Here is a 25,629-nt window from a genome sequence, read left to right as displayed (position 1 = left end):
CCTACAAGCCTGCTTCATCATTCAGTTGTGGTGTCCACCTACCTGTCTGCCCCCCATAACTCCCCTTGATTCCCTTAAAATCTGGCTAACTCAGCCTTGAATAAATTCAATGACTCAGCCCCCACTGGGCTCTGGAGAAGAGAATCCCACAAACTAATGGCCTGTTACAAAAAGGATTCTCTCCATCTCCATCCTAAGCAGTAGGCCTCTTATTCTTAAATCGTGTCTGCTGGTTCTAGTCTCTCTCACAAGCAATAATAATCTTTATTGTCACGAGTAGGCTTACATTAACACTGCAATGAAGTTACTGTGAAAAGCCCCGAGTGGCCACATTCTGGCGCCTGTTCGGGTTCACAGAGGGAGAATTCAGTATGTCCAATTCACCTAACAGCACACTTTTTGGGATTTAGAACATAGAACATAGAACAGTACAGCACAGAACAGGCCCTTCGGCCCTCAATGTTGTGCCGAGCCATGATCACCCTACTCAAACCCACGTATCCACCCTATACCCGTAACCCAACAACCCCTCTTAACCTTACTTTTATTAGGACACTACGGGCAATTTAGCATGGCCAATCCACCTAACCCGCACATCTTTGGACTGTGGGAGGAAACCGGAGCACCCGGAGAAAACCCACACAGACACGGAGAGAACGTGCAGACTCCACACAGACAGCGACCCAAGCTGGGAATTGAACCTGGGACCCTGGCACAGTGAAGCAACAGTGCTAATCTGTGTGCTACCATGCCACCCAAGTGGAAACATCCTGTCCCGTCAGGAACTTATATGTTTTAATAAGATTGCGTCTCATTCTTCTAAACCCCAATGGGTACAGGCCCAACTTGTTCAACCTTTTCTCAAAAGGTAAGCCCTTATGTGTTTATATATGTTTACATTTATTTCCCTCATTGCCACTGTTAGATGGCATGTAGACTATCCCTTGTCATCTGATTGATTCGTTTCCCTTATTATCCTTTCTATTAACCCCTATTGATTGCATTCAATGTTTGTTAAGTCATTTAACTGATTCATCTCCATTTAGTACTATTACCATTCCGCATTGAACATAGAATATAGAACATAGAACAGTACAGCGCAGAACAGGCCCTCGATGTTGTGCCGAGCATTGTCCGAAACCAAGATCAAGCTATCCCACTCCCTGTCATTCTGGTGTGCTCCATGTGCCTATCCAATAACTGCTTGAAAGTTCCTAAAGTGTCCAACTCCACTATCACAGCAGGCAGCCCATTCCACACTCTAACCACTCTCTGAGTAAAGAACCTACCTTGGACATCCCTTCTATATCTCCCACCCCCGAACCTTATAGTTATGCCGCCTTGTAACAGCGACATCCACCTGAGGGTTTCTAAACACGGGGCCTGGATTCTCCTTTTCTGCGGTTAAGTGCTGGTGCCGGCGTGGGAACTGTGGCATTTTAATGTCATGATATGCAAACATGCAACCAATGAACACTCAGAATAGGACACAACCAATGGGCAGTCAGGACACTCAGAGGTGGCATCACCACAAGGGCGCATGACATAAACACTATAAAAGAGATGAGGCACTCACACCCAGCCTCTTTCCACAGACAGACATCTAAAGAGTTAGACAGGGTTGATCAGCAGCATCACGCCCCAGCACGTGGCTTAGAGCAAGCTGGTACAGTTAGACTGAGTTACTACTGTCATGTGAGAGTATCTTTCAGAAATGGGTGTTTATAAATGGGTGTGTATATAAATATCAGTAGTGAGAGTACGTTTAAGAAATGGGTGTTTACTACTGCAGTGATGTCAGAGTGTAGGTGGAGCTGGGCTGTCTGTCAGCTTTTTACTTTCGTTTTTGCTGCAGGGTGCGTTTTAGTTTCGTTTTCAGAGCTGGATAGCTGCAGTCACAGCCAGAAGGTGTATGAATCTCTATCTCCAATTTACAGTCTCTAAAGACTGTAAATTGATCCTGGTGACTTAAAACTAATAACGATAGTGACTTTAACCTGGTGTGCTTCTGGTAAAAGGTTTTTTAAGTCTTATGGATGTTAAAAGGAAAGCTTAAAGGATTACTTAATGTTGTACTCTTTGAGGGTTGTATTTGAATTAATGGTTGCTAAGATGTTCACTGTATGTTTTTAAAAAGGTTAACTTGAGTTCATAGAATAAACATTGTTTTGCTTTAAAAAATACTTTTCCATTTCTGCTGTACCACACCTGTAGAGTGGGTCGTGTGTTCCCCATACCACAATCTATTAAAAGTTGTGGGTCAGGTGAACTCCATGATACACTTTGGGGTTCTCTAAACCCTGGCCCAGCACAAATTGGGGGCTCATCCAGGATAAAAGTCTATCTATTGGATTGGCTCAGTGAACTTAAAGACAGTGAGGGGTGAGCATATTGTGGGTGCTTTTCAGGTGTGGTATTTTTGTTTAAGTAGGGAGTGTATTATGGACAATGGCTCTTTCAGAGGCTATGAAGTTTTTGGGGGTGGAGACTGTCACACGCAGTACCTTACGGACAGAGACTAAAAGCAGACTGTGAGATTTGGCAAAAACATTGCAGTTAACATTACCTGACAAAATGTGAAAAGATGAGGTAATTATGGCGGTGGCTAAGCATTTAAAGTTGCCTGAGATACAGTTTGACTCATTGGAAATGGTAAAAGTTCAGTTACAATTTAAACAAATGGAACATGAGAAAGTGTTAAAGCAGCTTGAATACGAAAGAGGTGAGAGGAAAAAGTAAAGGAGAGAGAAGAAAGGAGAAAAGAAAGAATAGCCCTGACAGAACAAAAACAAGAGAAAGGGAGATACAGATCAGGGCAAAATATAAAGAGAGAGAGTTTGAACTTTAGAAAATGGCCATGAAACATGACAGTCAGTTAAAATTGGCAGATGTAAAGGGAAACGTGCAATTGGATGATAGTGATGAGGATAGTGAGAAAGAGTGTCATTGGTGGGAATCTATTTAAATATGTCCAAGCATTGCCACGGTTTGACAAGAAGGAGGTTGAAGCCTTTTTCATAGAACATACAGTGTAGAAGGAGGCCATTCAGCCCATCAAGTCTGCACCGACCCATTTAAGCCCTCACTTCCACCCTGTCCTGGTGATCCTCATTTCATTTCAGAAGGTAGCTAAACAAATGAAATGGCCACAGGACATGTGGGTATTACTGATTCAAACAAGGCTGGTAGGTAGGGCGAGTGAAGTGTTCGCATCACTACCGGAGGAGGTCTCTGGGACGTATGAGGAGGTGAAAAAGTCCATCTTAGGTGCTTATGAACTAGTGCCTGAAGCCGACAGGCAAAGGCTTAGAAATTTAGGGAAAGAATTTGGTCAAACACACATGGAGTTTGAAAGGCTCAAAAAGAGTAATTTTGATAGGTGGATAAGGGCTTTGAAAATAGATCAAAAGTATGAAGCTCTCAGAGAAATTATACTTTTGGAGGAGTTTAAAAATTCAATTCCTGATGTAGTGAGAACTCATGTGGAAGAACAGAGGGTTAAAATTGCAAGATTAGCAGCAGAAATGGCAGATGATCATGATTTAATTCATAAATCAAAGCTTGGTTTGCGACATCAGTTTCAGCCTGTGAGGGATAGAAACTGGGGACATGAGAAATACTCAAGTGGTAAAGGTAAAGGTGATCTGATGGGAGATAATAAGGAGAGTGTACCTCAGATTTAAAAAGAAATCCAGGAGGGTGGAAAATAAAAAAAAGTTTCAAATATTTTTACTGTAATAAACTAGGCCATGTAAAGTCACAGTGTTGGTGGTTGAAGAAAAGCACTGGGAAGGCTGATGTGGTAAAACAGGATAAGACAGTGGGATTTGTTGAAGTGGTAAACGAAAGCCCAAGTTAAGCGAAGAAGGTGCAAAAGATTGTACAGCCTGATTAAGAGGTGATTGATAAGAAGGTGCCAGATCTCTTTAAGAATTTACTTATGTGGGTAAAGTTTACTCATGTGTATCAAGAGGAGCAGGTGAAGAAGTCACAATTTTAAGAGATATAGGAGCTAGTCAATCTTTAATGGTAAGAGATGAGGAGTTATGTAGTTTGGGAAGAATGTTGCCAGAAAAGGTGGTAATATGTGGAATTCAGGGTGAGAGGAGTAGTGTTCCATCATACAAGGCAAGGTTGGTAAGTCCAGTGAAGAGTGGTGAAGTGGTAGCAGGAGTAATAGAGAAACTATCTTGTCCAGGAATACAGTTTATCTTGGGTAATGATATCGCTGGATCGCAGGTGGGAGTGATGCCTACTGTGGTTGATAAGCCAGTTGAAAATCAGACAATTGAAGTGTTGAAGGATGAATATCCTGGGATTTTTCTGGATTGTGTTGTAACAAGGTTGCAAAGTCACAGATTAAGTCAAGAGGAGAAATCAAAAAATGATGATGAAGTTGAAGAGCAATTATCAGAAACAATATTTGATCAGATGGTTGATAAAGAACAAGAACAGGTGGAGGATGAGGTGGATATTTTTAGTTCAGGAAAATTGGCGGAGGTACAACAGAAAGATATAGAAATAAAACGGATGTATCAGAAAGCATATTTGGAAGAGGAATCTGAGTGTATACCAGAGTGTTATTATCGTAAAAGTGATGTCTTGATGAGAAAATGGAGACCTTTACATATACAGGCGGATGAAAAGTGGGCAGAAGTTCATCAAATAGTATTGCCGGTAGGGTATAGAAAGGAGGTGATGCGAGTTGCACATGAGGTACCAGTGGGAGGTCATTTGGGAATAAGGAAAACTCAAGCTATCCAGAAACATTTTTATTGGCCTGGACTACATAAAGATGTAGTTAAATTTTGTCAATCATGTCACACATGCCAAGTGACAGGGAAGTCTCAAGCAGTGATAAAACCAGTGCCCTTAATACCCATTCCAGCATTTGAGGAACCTTTTACAAGGGTCCTAATTGATTGCGTAGGACCGCTTCCTAAAACAAAAAGTGGGAATCAATATAATTTGACTATAATGGATGTGTCTACTCGGTTTCCAGAGGCCATTCCAGTACGTAATATTGCAGCTAAAAAGATTGTGGAGGAGTTCCTTAAATTCTTTGCGAGATATGGACGACCCACAGAAGTACAATCGGATCAAGGATCAAATTTCACCTCAAGGTTATTCAAAGAAGTTGTGGATAGATTAGGAATAAAACAATTTAAATCAACTGCGTACCATCCAGAATCAAAGGGAGCATTAGAAAAGTGGCATCAGACATTAAACACAATGTTGAGGGCTTATTGTCAAGTTTATCCAGAGGATTTGGATAAAGGAATTCTATTCGTACTATTTGCAATTAGGGATGCACCTAATGAGTCAACCAAATTTAGTCCTTTTGAACTAATTTTTGGTCATGAGGTAAGAGGACCACTTAAATTGATTAAGGAAAAATTGGTGAGTGAGAAATCGGAAATTACATTATTGGATTGCATGTCAAGTTTGAGGGAACGATTAACTAGAGCAGGTGAATTGGCTGGACAACATTTAAAAGTTGCACAAAATGTGATGAAACGGATAGCGGATAAGACATCCAAAGTTCGTAGTTTTGCCAGTGGAGATAAAGTTTTAGTGTTGTTACCAGTGGTAGGTGAGCCTTTAAAAGCAAGGTTTTGTGGACCTTATCAGATTGAAAGCAAATTAAGTGAGGTGAATTATGTGGTAAGAACACCAGATAGAAGGAAGACTCACCGAGTGTGTCATGTGAATATGCTTAAAAGGTACTTTGTAAGGGATGGAGAGAAAAAGGAGGTTTAATGATTCTAACTCAAAGTGACGAACCAAATCCAGATGACATTGAATTTGACATACCTCAAATTAAATTGGAAAACAAGGATGTTCTTAAAAATTGGGATAAATTGTTCCAGAGGAAAAACGGACTGACCTGAAAGAGTTATTGATATCACATGGACAAGTTTGTAGAGATAAATTGGGAAGTACTAAAATGGCTATACATGATGTAGATGTGGGAAAGGCTGTTCCGATCAAACAACATCTATACAGACTTAACCCTTTAAAATTGGCACAGGTTAATAAAGAGATTGAGAGTCTGCTTAAAAGTGGCATAATTGAAGTGGGTTGGAGCCAATGGAGCTCAACCATAGTGATGGTCCCAAAACCAGACGGTACCCAACGGCTGTGTGTGGACTATAGAAATGTTGATGCAGTTACAAGGACAGACTCTGATCCTATTCCACATTTGGAGGATTGCATTGAGAAAGTAGGACAATCAGCTTTTATTTCTAAACTGGATTTACTGAAAGGTTACTGGCAGGTACCTTTATCCGAAAGGGCAAAGGAGATTTCAGCTTTTGTGACTCCAGATGGTATATACCAGTTCAAAGTTTTGCCATTTGGCATGAAAAACGCCCCAGCCACATTTCAACGGTTAACTAACAAAGTTGTTTCAGGATTACCCAATTGTGCGGTATACATCGCCGATCTGGTCATTTTCAGCCAGACATGGAAAGAACATTTAAAACATCTGATGGAGTTATTCCATCGACTTCAGGAAACGGATTTGGTGATAAACCTAGCCAAAAGTGAATTTGGAAAAGCCCAAGTCACTTTCCTTGATGAGTTTCTGATACCCTCAAGACGAAGGGAAATAATGCGATTTCTTGGCATGAGTGGATTTGATCGAACATTTGTGCAAAGGTTTTGTAGCGTTATTGCTCCACTGATGGACTTGCTGAAGAAACGTCGAAAATTTCAATGGACAGCGGAGTTTCAACAGGCATTTTACTGCCTGGAAGCTGTGATAACCAAAGCTCCTATGTTGGAGAATTACAAGGGACTCTGCGATCAGATTGAACTAAAGTATCTGACTTTAAAGAGAAATGCTGAGGCGCAGAGAAATGGACGGATCGTGCAGAGACCTTCTTGTTCAAAGAGACTGTCAATCGAGACGGATTTCAGTTGGAGGAAGAAGAACAAAAATGGGATATATTAGTGTACTGTTTGCATGTGTTGATTTTTTTGAAACAAAAAAGTATACTTACTATGTGCCTTCCTTAAAGGATAGTGAACCTGTGAAAAATGAAACCATCTTGAAGTTGATGGTTTATTTTTTTTTCTTGGGGGAAGGTGTCATGTGAGAGTACCTTTAAGAAATGGGTGTTTATAAAGGGTGTGTATATAAATATCTGTCGTGAGAGTACCTTTAAGAAATGGGTGTGTACTACTGCAGTGATGTCAGAGTGTGGGTGGAGCTGGGCTGTCTGTCAGATTTTTACTTTCGTTTTTGAGCAGGCTGCAGGGTGTGTTTTAGTTTCGTTTTCAGAGCTGGATGGCTGCAGTCACAGCCAGAGGGTGTATGAATCTCTATCTGTAATCTAAAGACTGTAAATTTATCCTGGTGATTTAAAACTAGTACCAGTAGTGACTTTAACATGATGTGCTTCTGGTAAAAGGTGTTTTAAGTCTTATGGATGTTAAAAGGAAAGCTTAAAGGATTACTTAGTGTTGTACTCTTTGGGGGTTGTATTTGAATTAATGGTTGCTAAGATGTTCACTGTTTGTTTTTAAAAATGTCAACTTGAGTTCACAGAATAAACATTGTTTTGCTTTAAAAAATACTTTTCCATTTCTGCTGTACCATTCCTGTAGAGTGTGCTCCCCATATCACAATCTAGAAAAATGTTTGGGTCAGGTGAACTCCGTGATACACTTTGGGGTTCTCTAAACCCTGGCCCATAACAATGGCACCCCCGCAGTTGGGATGTTGGCTCCCGGGTGACAGGGGTTAACCGCTGCGGTAATGGGTGATGACACCTGTCCGCAAATCACAGACTGACCCGGAGACTCGCAACAACGATGTCCATGCAGCAACCAGTGGCAGCAACCAGTGGCGTGATCGAGCAGTGTATCGGCATCCTGAAGATGTGGTTCAGGTGACTGGACCGCTCTGGAGGGGCTGTATGATGCTGGGAGGGTCGCCCGCATCGTGGCGGCCTGCTGCGCCCTCCACAACATTGTGCAGCAGAGGGGCGAAGTGCTGGAGGTGGAGGATGAAGGCCAGGGCTCATCCAATGAGGGAGATGTGGGGGAGGACGAGGATAGGCAGGACATGCGGCCCAGACAGGCATTGGAGGCCTTTGACATGCACGGAACACTCTGATTTCCTCCAAGTTCACCGACTGGAGGGGGGAACTGGCCAGTGGCATGGACACCACATCCCACCCCCGACCACCCCCCCTGTGCCAAGCCCACCCAATCGTCCGCCCATTCCCTCACATCCCCCCCCCCCACCACGCCCCTCTGCATCCAGTCCAGACCAGACCACTCCTCCAACTCTTCTGGCAGAGCACCGAGGCAGGTTGTAGCATTGTGCACAAGTGTTTAATGTGAAAACATATATATGGATACGTGCCCTAGCCCCTATCGCTAAACTGTGCCCTGCTCCCATGTCAATTTAACTAGTGTCAACTTTTCTGGCCTTATAGGCCCTAACCCTACATCTAGTTGCATCCCCATATAGTAAATCATGAGTGGAGGTGGCCTTCCATGATTCCCGCCCTATGACCTGGGTCTCCTTTGGCAGCCAGGCCTGGATGGGCCTGGCTGTTGCTCGGTTGTCCCAGGTGGTGCTACTGTTCTGCTCGCTGCCCATGTGATGCACCAAGGACAGGAGGGGGGGCGGGGAGTCTGAGGTGCCGCTGTGTTCTGGCATCTCCCCTGCAGGAGTTACCGGCACGGGCCTCATCACCTCCTCCTCGCTCAGGGTGCCCGATGGCCCCCGGGCTACTCCATGGGACGGGGTGCCAGTGGAGCTAACCCCTGAGGCTCCCTCAGCACCTGGCGTGCCAGTCCTGGAGGCCCGCTGCAATCTCAACCAGGGTCTGCATGCTCGCGGCCATGGAGCACAGGGAGTGGACCATCTCCATCTGGGACTGCACCACATCACGCTGCGACTGTGCCACCATCTTCTGGGTCTGTGACACATCAATCAGTGAGTGGGCCATCTCCCACTGGGACTGGGCCACCTCCCTCTGTGTCTGTGCCATGTCGACCAGCACCTGGGCAATGTCGGCGATGCTCTCAGCCATGGCCTGCTGTGACTGAGCCACGCTCAGGAGCGCCGCTGCAATGTCCAGGTAGCTCTAGCACAAGCCTGCCTGTGAAAGGGCAGCCCTGTCCTGGGCCTCATCCACCGCCTGCACAGAGTGCCCCAGGGCTTGGACATGCTGATCCATGGCCGAAACCCTTGCCCCTAAGGCCAGCACCGCGGACTCCACCCGTGTAGTGTTGGCCTGGGTGGAAACATGGCCGGCACCACCTCCTGCAGCTGCACACGGTTGGACTTCTCCACCTGCAGCTGCAGTTGCTGGTGTTCGGCAATAACCCCTCATATAGCCCCTGGCTCTGCGACTGTATCACCATGATCGATGGGACTGTCCGTTCCAGAAACCCCTAACCCGTCTGGACGGCAGCTGGTCCCTGGAGTCGGCCCGCCCTCTGACCATCCGGCCCCTCATGTGTTTCTACCTCCACCTTCTTGTTAGAGACAGCTGTGTCATGGAAATCAGTGACACCCTCGGAATTGAGCTTCTGGGTCTCAGCTCGATGGCTCCCATCCGTGTCGGTATCATTCTCGTTGCTGGTGGGCAGCTAGAGTTCTGGCTATGACTTGTTGCACGTTTTACTATGGGCGTAAAACGCGTTTATTGGAGTGTATTAACACGCCTCCGAGTTCGACGTGTGCTTAACACTGCTAGGCTCTGTTCTATGTAATTATTTAAGCTCTGGAGTCGCCAGCTGCCGTATAGGCAACGTCACAAGTATTCCAAGGTCAAATTCAAAGTAATAAAGACGATACACCGATTAGTCAAGTTCAAACGATCAATATTTATTATACAGTTAATAATAAATACTCATGCACACACTAAGAGACTAAGCTACAACTAAACATAAGCAAACAGAATACTTATCTAACAGGAACAGGCAAGGTCAGAGAACGAGGCCTTCGTCCTGGTTTTGTCTGCAGCCTTCAGCAAGCGTTCTGGCACTTGGGAGTCTAGTGGGCTTGGATCGCGTAGCGAGCGTTGAACTTACGGTTTCGGCGGCTGGTGCTCAACGGCTGGAGTCAGGATACCAGGTGTCAGTCGGGGCCGGAGCACAGGTTTAACAGACCGGACAACACGAGGTCCCTATCTTTTATAGGGGTTCCGTTGTCCTTCCCTCTTCTCGGGCGGGCTCTACCTATTGGATCAATTTCTTATCGATACTGGATTAATTCCCCAATGCGAGGGGGTCTCCGTGATGGAGGGGGCGTTTCTTATGTCCTTTTGTTCGGAGGTTTCTGGTGCCTCGATGTCTGGGTCTTGATTGGAATGTGTCCATTCAGAACCAAATGTATCTATTGTGTGGGTGTTCAAGTCTGATGGCCTCATTAGCATGCAAAGCGTTTTGCCATTTGCACCTAGCTAAGGTCTCTTCACCTGAGCCCAAACTGGTTTCTGCTGCTGCAGAATGCAAACTGCTCTTTGCAGACTGCTGTTCTGGCTGAACTGTCTGTTTCCCAGCAGCCTTCCATTTTAGTTTGGCTCAGTGTCCATTTTGCGTGGCCAGCATGGCTACATTCCCTCCTTGTGATCCTCACAATCATACTATTGTGAAGGATCACCTATGTGCTTTGCCTCCTTGTGTTCTGACCTCTTGCCGGTTCCTGTTCTACTCTGTTCTAAACTATGGGAAGAAGAGAAAAAAAATTTAACTAACATTTCTACTTGGCCCTATGTCAAAGGGACATGCATTACTACAATTGGGAACCTCTACCTATCACTATTAACCTTAACCTTAACTTAAACATGTAATCACTCTAAACCTTAACCATTCACACCACAACATCACACTTCCCAACTCGGCAGTCGAGTATGGAACAATATAATACATGGCTGAATTTTATTTACAGAGTGTTGTAATCAGTGAGGGGTTGAGGGGTTTGGTGGAATCCGAAGATGGGGGATTGCACTCTATAGATGGGTGAGGTGCTGGAACGAGAGGCTCTCCTCTTCCATTTCCTCAACCTGAGGGTCTGCACTAGGATGGTGAGGATCGCAATCACCAACAGTGATTCGATTATGTAGGACATGGAGTACCACGTCATGAATTTAGTACACCAGGTCTGAACCTCGCTGATCAGAGCTGAGCACTGGGGGTTTGCTGTACTAACATTTACGGTGGGGGTTGTGGGGGAAACGTGTCTTGTTTCCACACATATACATATGACATTAAATAGTAATAAGTGGGCTTCCATCATTTTGCTGTTCTTCTTCTTTCTCTTCCTTCTTCCTCCGGTATTGACAATCCTGGCTTCGACCTGTCTCGTCCTTTGAAACCTTTGGGATCAAGCACAGTATCTGTCAATACACAGTTTAAGACCTTTACTTGTTAGTGCATCTGTCTTTCAAAACCCAATTGACCCTTAAAAATGACTGGCTAAGTCACACCCTGTGACTCCCCTCATTTTTTTTTTTTCAAAAAGCGAATTTAAAGACCAGCATACACCTAACAATCCTTCCTTCTGCGAGCCGTCTCGCAGGCTTTGCTGATTTACCATCCGAATGTTCCCGGATGTAAATAGCATGTGGGATGGCGGCCGAAGGGCTACCTAACGTAAAATGAAAACAAAATTTGGAAAGAAACGTCCGAATGAGTTGCGTATGGGCCGCTACGGGTACGAGTTGGATGGGATCCCCGGGTAGGGCGTGCTGTGCCATACCCGAGCTTGGCTGACCAAGGGTTGGTTCTCAGACAGGGCGGGTCCTCAGTGCCGTTTGTCCACTGCCTGAGTAACCTGGAGGAAACGGGTACGAATGTGTTGACCATGACTTGCAGCCTCTATTTCGCCGAATAGAGGGGCACCTAAAAAAACCAAGGGAGCCAAGATGCTCCAACTGAGGACATCCCTGAAGTTCTCAGAGATATCTGCGGACAAGCTATTTGGCGTGTGGCCTTACAACTTTGGAAAGGATCTCCAATCAAACCGAAGTTCTCAGAAGTATCTGCGGACAAACTAACGTGTATGTGAGGTGGTCACAATCTTTTCAGCTGAAAAGAAGATGTCCATCCTCCAGCTGAACAATGTACATTCCTGAGACAAACAAACATAAAACGAAGACAAACATACGTGCAGGTTCCATCAGAAAGGACATCGTTTCCCTCAAACGATTCCTATCTTACATCATCTGGACACCTCACTTTGATTCTGCCTCTGTGAACAGGGTCACAAAGGGGTTGCCGTGTCGGGAGTCAGACACCGTGTCGTCCTGCTCTCCCGGATCCCACACCCTTGTGTGGATCAGGCATGCTATTTTGGAGTTGTGTGACCGGGGGTCACTCTCATCATTGCGGACAAGTCTGTAGGAATTGTCCCTGTGCCATTGTGTAGCGTCGAGTGTGTTGTCGGGGTAGTCGGGGTCGGGTGGTGGTTCGGGGTTTTTGAGGTAAGTGAGTTCCATGGGGTCACTGGAGTCGGGGTCGTAGTTGGTGCAGTGTGGGCTGTATGGCTGTGTGGTGTCGCTGTCTTCAGAGGCAGTGTCAGTCCTGCTGTCTCTGCTGTGGCAGCTTGTGGGCGTGTCGGGGCGTGGTCTGTAGTGGTCTGTGGGCGGAGTCGTGGGCGAGTCCGTTGATGAACTGGTCTGTGAGGGGGATGGTGGAAAAGTGTCTCTGGTGGGCGGGGTGAAGTGTTCTGCTGCATCCAGCAGGACATGGTGAGCATGGTTGGCCTGTGTTCCATATGCCTTTAACTGGTTGATATGGAACCACGCGGTCTTCCCATTAGGATACTTTATCCTGTAAACGGAGGGGCTAATTTTGTCCGAAATTGAGTAGGGACCGGAATATTTTGGAGCCAAAAAACTGCTGGGGTTATAAACAGATAACATTACCTGTTGCCCAACCTGGAATTCTGTGGTGTGTACGGTCTTATTGAAACAGGCAGTCCGTTGCTGTCGGCGTTTCCCTAGCTGGACTGCGGCTGCGAGCTGTGCAGACCTCACAGTCTCAGCTAGTTCTTTAACTGCCTTTTCATGTGTGAGGGCCGTCACTTCGGGGCTTGTCATGTCCAGTCCTAAAAGGAATTCTGTACCTTTCATAGGGCGTCCGGTCATGAGTGTGTGTGGTGTGTATCCTGTCGATGTGGAGACAGTGTTCCTTATGAACATAAGTGCAAAGGGGAGCACTGAATCCCATGTGGAATTGTTCTCTTGAACCATTTTCCTAAGGGTAGTTTTTAGGGTCCGATTCATGCGCTCCACAATCCCGCTGGACTGTGGATGATACGCAATGTGGAAGTTCTGTTTGATTCCGAATATTGTCAGGACGTTCCTCATGACCCGTCCTGTAAAGTGAGATCCCTGGTCCGAATCGATACTTCGGGGTAAACCCCATCTCGTGAAGATGTGGTGGGTCAGGATCTTTGCAGCTGTCTTTGCTGTATTTGTTCGTGAGGGAAATGCCTCTACCCACTTGGTAAAGGTATCTATCACCACCAGAACGTATTTATAGCCATTCCTACAAGGGGGCAATGGACCTATAAAGTCGATCTGGAGGTTTGTCCAAGGGCCGTTAACTGGGCGAGTATGCCGAAGTTGTGCCTTCTTAGAATACCTGTCCGGGTTATTCTGAGCACAAATCAGGCAATTCTCAATGTAGTGCGTTACATCATTCCTGAGATCAGGCCACCAACAGAGTTGCCTGAGGTGCCTCGTTGTTGCATCAATTCCCTGATGCCCGTGTCCGTCATGGAACAAGGCAATCATCTGATTCCTGTCCTGCTGTGGGACCACATAAAGTCGGTCCTTAATGATCACACCCTCATGTGTGGTCAGTGCGTGTTTAAAGTGCTCGTAAGCAGGCACAAAGTTTCCCTTGAAAACCTCCCTGAGGTCTCCGTCCTGTTTTTGTGCTGCCACGAGATCTTTAATATCAGTCTGTGAGACTTGGACTGCGCTCACAGGGGCGCTAGCTGGTGCGCTAGCTGGGGGGGTCCATAAGTGTCCTCTCCTGGAACCTGCCTTAGCCAATGCGTCGGCCTTTACGTTCCCAGGGGGTGATGACCTATGGTGACTTCTTACTTTTATTATGCCGAAGGTCCTGTCCTTCGCTTTCGCTAAAATATGCTGGAGTAGAGGGGCTGATGGAAGGGGTTTCCCGTCTGCGGAGACAAAACCTCGTGTCCTCCACAGGGGCAGAAAATCGGTTAAACTGTTACAGACATATAAGCTGTCTGAATATATGTCTGCTGGGCTGGGGAAAGAATCGGGGTGGTCCACTATGTACGCTATGGCTGCTAGCTCTGCTGCCTGCGCGCCTAAGTGACCTGGTAACTTAAGAGCGATTTCTTCGAGAGCGCGCCCCTGCGCGTCCTCTACATAGATGCCGCATCCTGTGATACGCTCACCATTTAAAACTGTGGAGGAACCGTCTACATAAATCCTCAAGGGTCCACACGTGTCTGTGGGCTGGGGGCTTTGTTTCGGGTTCCCTATCTTCCTGGGGGGTGTTTTGGCTAAAAAGGGTCCTGTGTTATGCAGGGGAGCTACAATTTCACAGTCATGGGGCTGTCCGGGGTATTGGAGGTTGTCTGCTAAGTATGTGTGGGTGCGTGTCCGTTTTACTGTAATGTCCCGTCCTTGTAAAAGTAGGGTCCACCTAGCTGCCCTAATCTGGCTAACTGAACCGTCCTTCAGTCGACCGTCTAGTAGTAGCTGTGTGGGTGTGTGTTCGGTTAGAATGGTGATGGGGTTGAGTCCGGTGATGTATGAGAAATACTGCACTGCCCAGAAGACAGCAAGGAGGTGCCTCTCACAGGCCGAAAATCCTTGTTCTACTGGGTCTAACAGTCGGGAGGCATAAGCCACTGGTCTTAGCTGCTCGTGCCGTTCCTGAAGCAACACGGCCGAGAGGGTCAGATCGGTGCTCGCTACCTCTATTGCGAAAGGGGAAAGTGGGTCGGGGACTAGCAGCGCGGGTGCTGCACTAAGGGCTCGTTTCAACTCTTCCACAGCCTCTGTATGCTGCGGAAGCCATTCCCAGGGGGCTCCTTTCTTAAGGAGGTCTGAAAGTGGGGCGGCTTTTGTCGCGAATCCGTCTATGTGGTTCCGACAATAGCCAACCAGTCCTAAAAACGACCGGAGGGCTGATACATTTTGGGGAAGGGGCAATTTGACGATCGAATCAATTCTTTTGAATTCGATCTCGCGTTTGCCGTGCGTGATGACTGATCCCAAATACATCACTTTACTTTCCAATATTTGGGCCTTTTTCGGGTTAACTTTACAGCCAATTTCAGTTAAGAGTTCCAGGAGTTCGGCCAGAAGCGAAATGTGCTCTGCCTTTGTGTCCGTCTGCAGTAGTAGGTCGTCTACATACTGTACCAGACAATCGGGTCGGGAAAATTTCTCTAATCCACTTGCCAGCTGTCGGTGGAAAATGGAGGGTGAATTGTGGAATCCCTGTGGGAGGCATGTCCACGTGTACTGCTGCGTTTTAAAAGTGAATGCGAATTTGTATTGGCACGCTTTTGCCAATGGTATTGACCAGAATCCATTACTGATGTCCAATACCGTGAAGTACTTGGCGTTGAGACCCTGCTTGAGCATGGTCTCGGGACTAGTAGCTACCGTTGGGGCTACTGCGGGGGTTACTTTGTTGAGTTCCCGATAATCGATGGTCAGACGCCATGATCCATCGGGCTTCCTCACTGGCCAAATAGGGGCATTGTTGGTGGAGGCTACCGTTCTCAGTACACCTTGGTCCAACAAGCTGCCTATAACTTTTTCTATTTCCACCTCTGCCTCGAGGGGAAATCTATAATGCTTTTGCGGTCGGGGGTCCTGTCCGGTAACATGAACTTGTCCAGTCATTCTGCCACAGTCATGACGGTGACTTGCAAATGCTGTCCTGTGTTTGTTTAGTAGGGCCTTAATTTGTCTGTCGGTGTGGAGTGTAGTCAGGTCGAATGAGTACTCTCCCACTGCGCTAATCCGATTAGCGTAGTCTCCTACTGTGAGGGTGGCTGGGGCTCTGTCTGATCTAGCCATTCGCCAGACACACTGGTTCACTGGGTCGAACGACAAGCTGTGGGCGTTCATAAAATCTATCCCCAGGATGTGCTCTGCTGTCCGGGGAAGATTTACTAAAACTACGGGGTGCCTTGTGCTAATGTTCCCTAGCTGGATCGCTACGGGTGCTGTGATATGTCCCTGCTGCGAGTGTCCGGTGAACCCGCTAAGTGTGATGGTGGAGGTGGTCGGCCACGTGTCTGAGTGTGCCGTGGTTGTGGAGTTAATGGTGGTGCGGGATCCTCCTGTGTCCCACAATAACTCTATGGGCTTCCCTTTGACTTTTGCCGTGACTACGGGCCTCCCTGATGAGTCCCATAGTGTGTCACAGACCCAAGTGGGGGAGCCCGAACACCGTCAGTTCGTCTCGTCCACATTGGTGGGTCCTGACTGTACTGCTACATTGTGGATTGGTTTTGCCTTGTTGCGGTTCAGAGTGCCTGTCTGCTGGCCTCTCTGAGATCGCTGGGGTGCATTACACTCTTTTGCCCAATGCCCTAACTGTCCACAGTTATAGCATTCCTGTCCTTTCTGTTGAGGGCTGCTCTTGCCTTCATTTACCCATGCGGGCTTCTGGTGCTCTCTGACTGCTTGGATATCTGCAGCAGCCTGAGCCTCTTCTGGGGATCTAACCTTTGCTTTTGCCTGAAGCGATTGCTCCCAAGCGCGGGACAATCTTTTGAGGACCCATTTTTCGTTATGGGCCTCTTCTGAGGGGTCGTAATTATTGCAAGCGCTCTGTCCTGCTTCTGTTGCGTGGGAGATAATTGTGCGCGTCCACTTAACCATGTTTTCGCGGGTTAAATGCGCTCTATCTAGCTGTCCGAAAACTGCGCTGAAGTGAATCCACAGCCTTCCTGCGAATGCTGTGGGGTGTTCGGATCTCTTCTGCCTGCACTTATTCAAGCCTTCTACGGGGTCACCTCTATTGTACCCGATGGCATCTAAAATGGCAGTGTGCATCTCCTCTAGGCTGCCTCCTGCCACGTTCTGTGGGTCGGGGAGGGCTGCCACTACACTCTGGTCTAAGCTCAACACGGTGAGCTTAACCTGCTCTCTCTCATCCAGGCCGTACATGGTAGCCTGCTGTTTAACTTTCGCGAAGAACTGGTGGGGGTCTGCGGTGGGGAGGAACGGAGTGATCTTTTCACAAGCGTCCCTTAGCTGGGTTACTGTTAAAGGGGTGGTGTAAGTTATGTCTGGGGCGCCTTCTGATTCGGCTTTCCTCTGTGTGGTTACGGGATTCATGGGTGCGGTTATGATCTGAGCTGTGGGGGGTTGGGGTGCCTGTCGTTTCTGCTGAGCTGCGGGCGCACATGTTCCCTGAACATAACGCTGCGCTGTCTCGCTTAATTCCTGCCAATCTGGGGCATTTTCCCCATCTAACTGAGCTCCAAAGGTGCTTTGGAAGCCATTCTGCACCGAAAGCAGAGATTGCAGTTCCGCAATCTGTTTCCTGCATTTCGCGTGGTCAACTGTGCTTTGTCTTTGTTCGGTCGTTGCAGCGTGGAGTGCTCTCAAAGCTGCTTTGAGATCCGAACATTGCCTCTGCAATGCCTCCACCTGCTTCTCCGATTCCTGTCTTATCAGAACGGCACGTTGCACGTCCTGATAGGCTTTCTCATACTGGGTCTGGGAACTGTTCAGATGAGCTAGACAAGACTGGTGAGCCCTCTTGGCATCATCCACCTCTCTACCCTTCTCTGCCAACTTCCCTTTAAGATCCAGGTTTTCTTTCTCGATGTCCCTGACATCGACCTTACTCATTCGGTTCCTTTCCTCTAAATCTGCCCGGAGCGTCCTGATAACCTCCTCTGCGCCTCGCAACTGTGCCAAGCAGGACACAATCGCCATCGGCTTGCGTGCTTTACTTAAACTCTTTTTGTGTATCTGAGAGAGGTTCTCCCACCAAGTATGACCTATACTTCCGGGACCTGTCTCCTCATTTGCACAAAACTCTTTCCAAAGGGGCCATCCCTTTCCTTGTAAATATTTGCGGAGTTCCAGCTCCCACGTGGGACACTGGCCTACTCTGCTACTGCTGCTGGTCGCTGCGACCACAAACTTTGCTGGATCCATCAGACGTTCCATTGCCTGCATGGCCATTTCCTCTGACTCTCCTTTTATAATTTGGAACAGGGGGTTGCTGGGGTGGTGTTTCGTAAAAAGGGTACGGCTTACGCTATTTTCCGATCACAAAACTACCGAAAGTTTGTCGCAACAAAAAGCTTTCAGTTTTACCTTACAGCCCTGTTAGTACGCATGCACTAAACACACTTCCGAATTACGCTTATTATTTTGAACACCTTGAATACTTGTGATCTCTTTCTTTCTCTGCAATTTGGAGTTCTAATTCAAATTTCAGGGTCCTGGACACTGTGGTGTTTCCACTTACAACAGGGTCCCGGCGGAGTCGCCACTAAATGTTGCACGTTTTACTATGGGCGTAAAACGCGTTTATTGGAGTGTATTAACACGCCTCCGAGTTCGACGTGTGCTTAACACTGCTAGGCTCTGTTCTATGTAATTATTTAAGCTCTGGAGTCGCCAGCTGCCGTATAGGCAACGTCACAAGTATTCCAAGGTCAAATTCAAAGTAATAAAGACGATACACCGATTAGTCAAGTTCAAACGATCAATATTTATTATACAGTTAATAATAAATACTCATGCACACACTAAGAGACTAAGCTACAACTAAACATAAGCAAACAGAATACTTATCTAACAGGAACAGGCAAGGTCAGAGAACGAGGCCTTCGTCCTGGTTTTGTCTGCAGCCTTCAGCAAGCGTTCTGGCACTTGGGAGTCTAGTGGGCTTGGATCGCGTAGCGAGCGTTGAACTTACGGTTTCGGCGGCTGGTGCTCAACGGCTGGAGTCAGGATACCAGGTGTCAGTCGGGGCCGGAGCACAGGTTTAACAGACCGGACAACACGAGGTCCCTATCTTTTATAGGGGTTCCGTTGTCCTTCCCTCTTCTCGGGCGGGCTCTACCTATTGGATCAATTTCTTATCGATACTGGATTAATTCCCCAATGCGAGGGGGTCTCCGTGATGGAGGGGGCGTTTCTTATGTCCTTTTGTTCGGAGGTTTCTGGTGCCTCGATGTCTGGGTCTTGATTGGAATGTGTCCATTCAGAACCAAATGTATCTATTGTGTGGGTGTTCAAGTCTGATGGCCTCATTAGCATGCAAAGCGTTTTGCCATTTGCACCTAGCTAAGGTCTCTTCACCTGAGCCCAAACTGGTTTCTGCTGCTGCAGAATGCAAACTGCTCTTTGCAGACTGCTGTTCTGGCTGAACTGTCTGTTTCCCAGCAGCCTTCCATTTTAGTTTGGCTCAGTGTCCATTTTGCGTGGCCAGCATGGCTACAGACTGAGGTCAGGAGCAGGGGAGACCAGAAGGGCCCGCCCCATCACCAGCAGCTCCTACAAGACAATACGCATGATTAGACCGCGGGCCGGGGGGGTGGGGGGGGTGGTGGAGTGGAGGTGGTGGGGTGTGTTGGGGAGGGGGGGTGTTTAGCATGTAGTAGGGGTGCTGGTGGTGGTGGAGCGACAGTGTTGGCAGTGGTGTGGGGGTGGGCGTGAGGGTGATGTGAGGGTGGTGTGAGCATGGTGTGGGGGTGAGGGTGGTTCGGGGTGGTGTTGGGGGGGTTAACACGTGTCACGAGGAACCACAACTCAATGGGGTCTCACTTCCTGGCCCAATGCCAACCTCCACCCCGACGACTGCCCTTTCTTCGAGCCCACTGACCACATCCAGTGCCCTCTGCTCTGCTGCAGTGAGGGTTGCAGGCCCAGAGATCCCTCTCCAGTCTTCTCCCACTGCCAGCAGTTATGGGCAGCCATGTCCTGGGGAGTGGGGGACGGGACAGAAAACGCACAGTGTTAGACAGTCTGACGCATGGGGGTGGGTAGCTGATGGCTTCAGAGGCTATGGCAGCCGGTATGGATGCCAGCATGTGGTGCAGGGTGTGGGTTCAGCCACCCTCCAGGTGGGGGAATGGGCGGGTGGGTGGCGTAACGGGTGTGTGGAATGGGTGTTGATGGATTGGATTGGATTTGTTTATTGTCACGTGTACCGAGGTACAGTGAAAAGTATTTTTCTGCGAGCAGCTCAACAGATCATTCAGTACATGGAAGAAAAGGGAATTAAACAAAATTCAAGAAAATACAAGAAAATACATGAGAATACATAATAGGGCAACACAAGATATACAATGTACTACATAAGCATTGGCATCGGATGAAGCATACATGGGTGTAGTGTTAATGAGGTCAGTCAATAAGAGGGTAATTTAGGAGTCTGGTGACAGTGGGGAAGAAGCTGTTTTTGAGTCTGTTCGTGCGTGTTCTCAGACTTCTGTATCTCCTGCCTGATGGAAGAAGTTGGAAAAGTCAGTAAGCCGGGTGGGAGGGATCCTTGATTATGCTGCCCGCTTTCCCCCGGCAGCGAGAGGTGTAGATGGAATCCATGGATGGGAGGCAAGTTCGTGTGATGGACTGGGCGGTATTCATGACTCTCTGAAGTTCCTTGCGGTCCTGGGCCGAGCAGTTGCCATACCAGGCTGTGATGCAGCCCGATAGGATGCTTTCTATAGTGCATCTGTAAAAGTTGGTAAGGGTTAATGTGGACATGCCAAATTTCCTTAGTTTCCTGAGAAAGTATAGGCGCAGTTGTGCTTTCTTGGTGATAGCGTCGACATGAGTGGACCAGGACTGATTTTTGGTGATGTGCACCCCTAGGAATTTGAAACTGCTAACCATCTCCACCTTGGCTCCGTTGATGCTGACAGGAGTGTGTACAGTACTTTGCTTCCTGAAGTCGATGACCAGCTCTTTAGTTTTGCTGGCATTGAGGGAGAGATTGTTGTTGTTACACCACTCCGCTAGGTTCTCTATCTCCCTCCTGTATTCGGACTCGTCGTTATTCGAGATCCGGCCCACTATGGTCGTATCGTCAGCAAACTTGTAGATGGAGTTGGAACCAAGTTTTGCCATGCAGTCATGTGTGTACAGGGAGTAGAGTAGGGGGCTAAGTATGCAGCCTTGCGGGGCACCGGTATTGAGGACTATTGTGGAGGAGGTGCTGGTGTTCATTCTTACTGATTGTGGTCTGTTGGTCAGAAAGTCAAGGATCCAGTTGCAGAGTGGAGAGCCAAGTCCTAGGTTTTGGAGCTTTGTTATGAGCTTGGCTGGGATTATGGTGTTGAAGGCGGAGCTGTAGTCAATAAATAGGAGTCTGATGTAGGAGTCCTTGTTTTCGAGATGCTCTAGGGATGAGTGTAGGGCCAGGGAAATGGCGTCTGATGTGGACCGGTTGCGACGGTATGCAAATTGAAGTCGGTCAAGGCGTTCCGGGAGTATGGAGGTGATACGCTTCATGATCAGCCTCTCGAAGCACTTCATTACAACTGACGTCAGGGCCACCGGGCGGTAGTCATTAAGGCACGTTGCCTGGTTCTTCTTTGGTACCGGTATGATGGTGGTCTTCTTGAAGCGGGTGGGGACCTCGGAGTGGAGTAGGGATAGGTTAAAGATGTCTGTGAATACCTCTGCCAGCTGGTATGCGCAGGCTCTGAGTGCACGACCAGGGAACCCCTTCTGTGGGTTCACTTTCAGGAAGGCCGATCTGACTTTGGAAACTGTGATGGTGGGTATGGGTGAATTATGGGCTGCTGGGGCCCTCGACAGCGGATTGTTGGTTACCTGCTCGAACCGAGCATAGAATGCATTAAGTTCTTCGGGGAAGGGTGCGCTGCTGACAGGGATACTGCTCAGCTTCGCTTTGTAGCCCGTTATGCTGTTTAGTCCTTGCCACAACCGCCGAGAGTCTGTCTGTGACTCTAGCTTAGTTTGATATTCTCTCTTGGCATCTCGGATGGCTTTGCGGAGGTCGTACCTGGATTTCTTGTATAGGACAGGGTCTTTTGCCTTGAACGCCTCAGGTCTGTCCTTCAGTAGGGAGTCAATCTTGCGGTTGAGCCATGGTTTCCGGTTGGGGAACGTACATACTGCTTTCTTTGGCACGCAGTCGTCCACACATCTGCTGATGAAGTCTGTGACGGTGGTGACATACTCATTTAAGTTAGTCGCTGAGTTCTTAAATATGGACCAGTCCACCGTCTCAAAGCAGTCACACAAGAGCTCTTCTGTCTCCTCGGACCAGCACTGCACAACCTTCTTAGCTGGATTCTCCCGCTTGAGTTTCTGCTTGTAAGCCGGGAGAAGGAGCACAGTCTTATGGTCCGATTTCCCCAAGTGCGGTCGGGGGATGGAACGGTAGGAGCCCTTGATTTTTGAGTAGCAGTGGTCAAGAGTGTTGTCGCCCCTGGTGGGACAGGAGATGTGCTGGTGGAATTTTGGCAGTACACTCTTGAGGTTGGCTTTGTTTAAGTCTCCGGCCACAATGACCAAGGCCTCCGGGTGTTCTGTTTCATAGTTGTTTATGACTGTGTATAGTTCATCCAGCGCCTTCCTCACTTCTGCCTGGTTGAGGCACAGTTCTGCCTTCTCGCCCTGGCCGCCCTGAGGAGGTTGTGCAGTTTCTTTCAGCATTGCTGGCCAGTCCAGATGGTGCTGCTCACGGCACTGGCCACCTGTTACATGCGTCCAGGCACGTGAATGGCAGCGGCTGGCAGCCTCCTTCCCGGGCCGGGGCACAGGGTCATCCGCTTCTCCTCGACGGCATCTAGCAGGGTCTCGAGCTGGGTATCCGTGAAACAGGGTGCCGCTCTCCTCACTGCCAACTTGTTGGCTGGGATGGTGTGTGTGGGGAGTGAAGCGTGTACATGGAGATGCAGCTTGTACTGAGTGTCAGTCCCAGACCCAGCGAATCCGGCACCGTTTCACATTGGAATCAATTGTGTTCCATGGGGCACCGGTGCTAGCCCCTTAACGGTCGTTTAACCGGTCCAGATGCACCGCCGGCTTTGCCGTCATTGAAGTTCAGAAATCCTGCCCTGGCGTCAACACTTGTCTCAGGAATGGAAAATTCCGCCAAACATCTCTGCATCCAGCCGGCCTAGCCTTGTCAGAATTTTATACCTTTCAATTCCTCTCTCACTCTTTGGAATTCCAGTGAATACTGGCCCAGATGACCCAATGTCTCCTCGTACGGCAGTCCTGCCATCCCAGCAATCAATCTGCTTCAGTCAGAACCTTCAGTCTCCTCACTATTAATTATTGCCTCCAGTTCTCCCATTTCATTTTAGTTCCTGTGTTCATTGCTGTACGGCTAATTTGGTTATTTGTTGTTAATTATTCCATTCATTTTATTTTTAATAATTGTTCATATTTAACACTTGTTTGATCGTAGAATCAATGTTCTGCTCCTCTGTAAAGGTCCTCGGTATATTTTGTGCTCATGTTATGATAATGGCAATACTAATTGACACACCACATATCGGGAAGGTGGAAGAGACCCAGTAGAAGTCCTCAACCAGGCCTGAAAACAAATGAGGTCTGTATCAGCAACGTAGGGAGATAGGAGCAGGAGGAGGCAATTCAGCCGCTCTAACCTCTTCCACCATTTAATTGGATCATGTTGGCTTCTTTCTTAACTGCCATTTTGTTGACTTAATGCTCTTCCCGAACAAAGCAATGATCAATCTCAGTTTCTAAATTTTCAATTCACCCAGCCTTTGGGTGATAAAAAGAAGTCAAGAATTAGGAACAGGTATTGACCCATTCAGCTCCTTGAACTTGCCCCGCCATTCGATAAGGTCCTGCCTGATCTGAACGTGGTTCTTATTCCCACCTCCTTCCAGATTTCCACTACCCCGTGTGCCAGAATGAACAGTAACAGGAATACCTTTTTGAATGAAGTGACCGAGGGAAAAGTTATTCTTTTGTAGGGAAGGGAGTGACTCATGGAGAATGAAACTAATATAATTGTACCTGATCTAATTGGCCACATTAACAGTGGTGCACACCAGGAACACCCTGTATGCTGTGCCTTTATAATCAAACACAGTGTGGGTTTTGAATTGTTATTGCAGGGATGGGAAAGATGTGGTTAAATCATTGATGTTTCCTTCCATTCCATGGATGTGACTCAGTTGCTACGGAGCCTTATTTTTGTCCTGGCTGGCATGGAAACAAGGAAACAGAGAGTCATAGCTTTCGTTTAGCTGAAGATTTTCAGCCGCTCACCTGATGCAGTATTGACAAAAGCCCGGATCGAATTAATCAAATCCCCTGCGGAGAAAGTTTACAACTTCCAGCAGGATAACACTTTAGGGCTTGGGGACAAATATAAAATCAACATTTTTCGTTGCTTATTAAATGATATCCGAGGCCCGGTGCTTCCCTGGAAAAGCATTTGCCATTTATTTCTGCTTGGCTAAGGAAGAAAATCAGATTCAAAGCCTGTGTATTAGCAAGAGTTATATCAAAGAGAACCAGTCAGAAAGTCATGGCTACAGCTACATTATGGAGTTCAGCACATAAGCTGGCATTCGAGTGTCGAAGGGATGGCGTGCTGCGCTGACTGAGGTGCCGCCATTTTGGTGGGACTTGAATCTGAGATAGAGTTGCCAACTTTGGTCGGACATGTGCCTGGAGGCTTCATCAGGTGATTGCCCACCTCAAACCACCACCCCCGCCTCCCCTGGCCCCGCCCTCAGTCAAACAGCTAATATTTTTATAGCCAAGAAGCAAAAGTGTCCAAAGAAAATGAACAAAAACACACAAATGATTGTTAACTATGGTTTTTCTCCCAGCTTGCTCAGGACATCGTCTAGGAGATTGAAGTTACAAATCTAATATGATGTTTGTGAGGTTATGTTTTGGAACTCTCTGTTTAATTTGAGATCAAATGAAGGAATGAAGGGGGTCATTTGACCTGTTCTGAATTCTGCCTGACAATGAGCTTGGATGTCTTGATTGTTAAAGGTTAAGGTTGAGGCCAGGTTGTTTTACTGGGAAAAGATCCAAGATATTCATGCCTGTAAACAATGACCAGGACAGCTGTACCGATGTTGGATAGGCTATTAGTCTATGTGTTAATCTCCCAACCTCAGAAAGATGTTAGGAGTTTCAGGTTTTGCAAAGTTATACTTTAAACTGTCTATTCAGTTCCAAGGAAGATTGAAGTTGGGAGTATACAAGATAGCTAATTAGCATCTCTACCTGGAAACAAGGTCCACGTGATTCACATTGCTATGAAGGTGGGCTTTTGGAAAGAAGAAGTCCTTGGAAGCTATTGGGGCATAATATATTTTTCTTGAAAGGTCCCTGAACCTCACAAGCATGGTCGGCTTATAAGAATCAGAGAGAGGGGGGGAGTATAAGTGAGGCAGCAAATCTATATTGTTCACCACACAGAATGTGGGTGAAAGCTCACACTAAGATTGAATAGGTTAGGTTTGTGTGAGGTTAAATGAGGCTGGAAGATTCACCTACCATTGGCAAGGGGGCATGTATCTCTAGGGAAACCATTACCATGGAAATTATTTGGGGATTAGGAGTTATCCAGCTGGAAAAAACAAAGCATGGCATCAGGAGCTGGAAATAGCTTTAGACTGGAGAATGAAGAGACAGTGAAGTATAACCA

The sequence above is a fragment of the Scyliorhinus canicula genome, chromosome 7 (genome assembly GCF_902713615.1).
Source record: "Scyliorhinus canicula chromosome 7, sScyCan1.1, whole genome shotgun sequence".
In the NCBI taxonomy this organism is placed as follows: domain Eukaryota; kingdom Metazoa; phylum Chordata; class Chondrichthyes; order Carcharhiniformes; family Scyliorhinidae; genus Scyliorhinus; species Scyliorhinus canicula.
The sequence above is the reverse complement of the archived record's forward strand: the minus strand, read 5'-3'. Positions refer to the sequence as shown.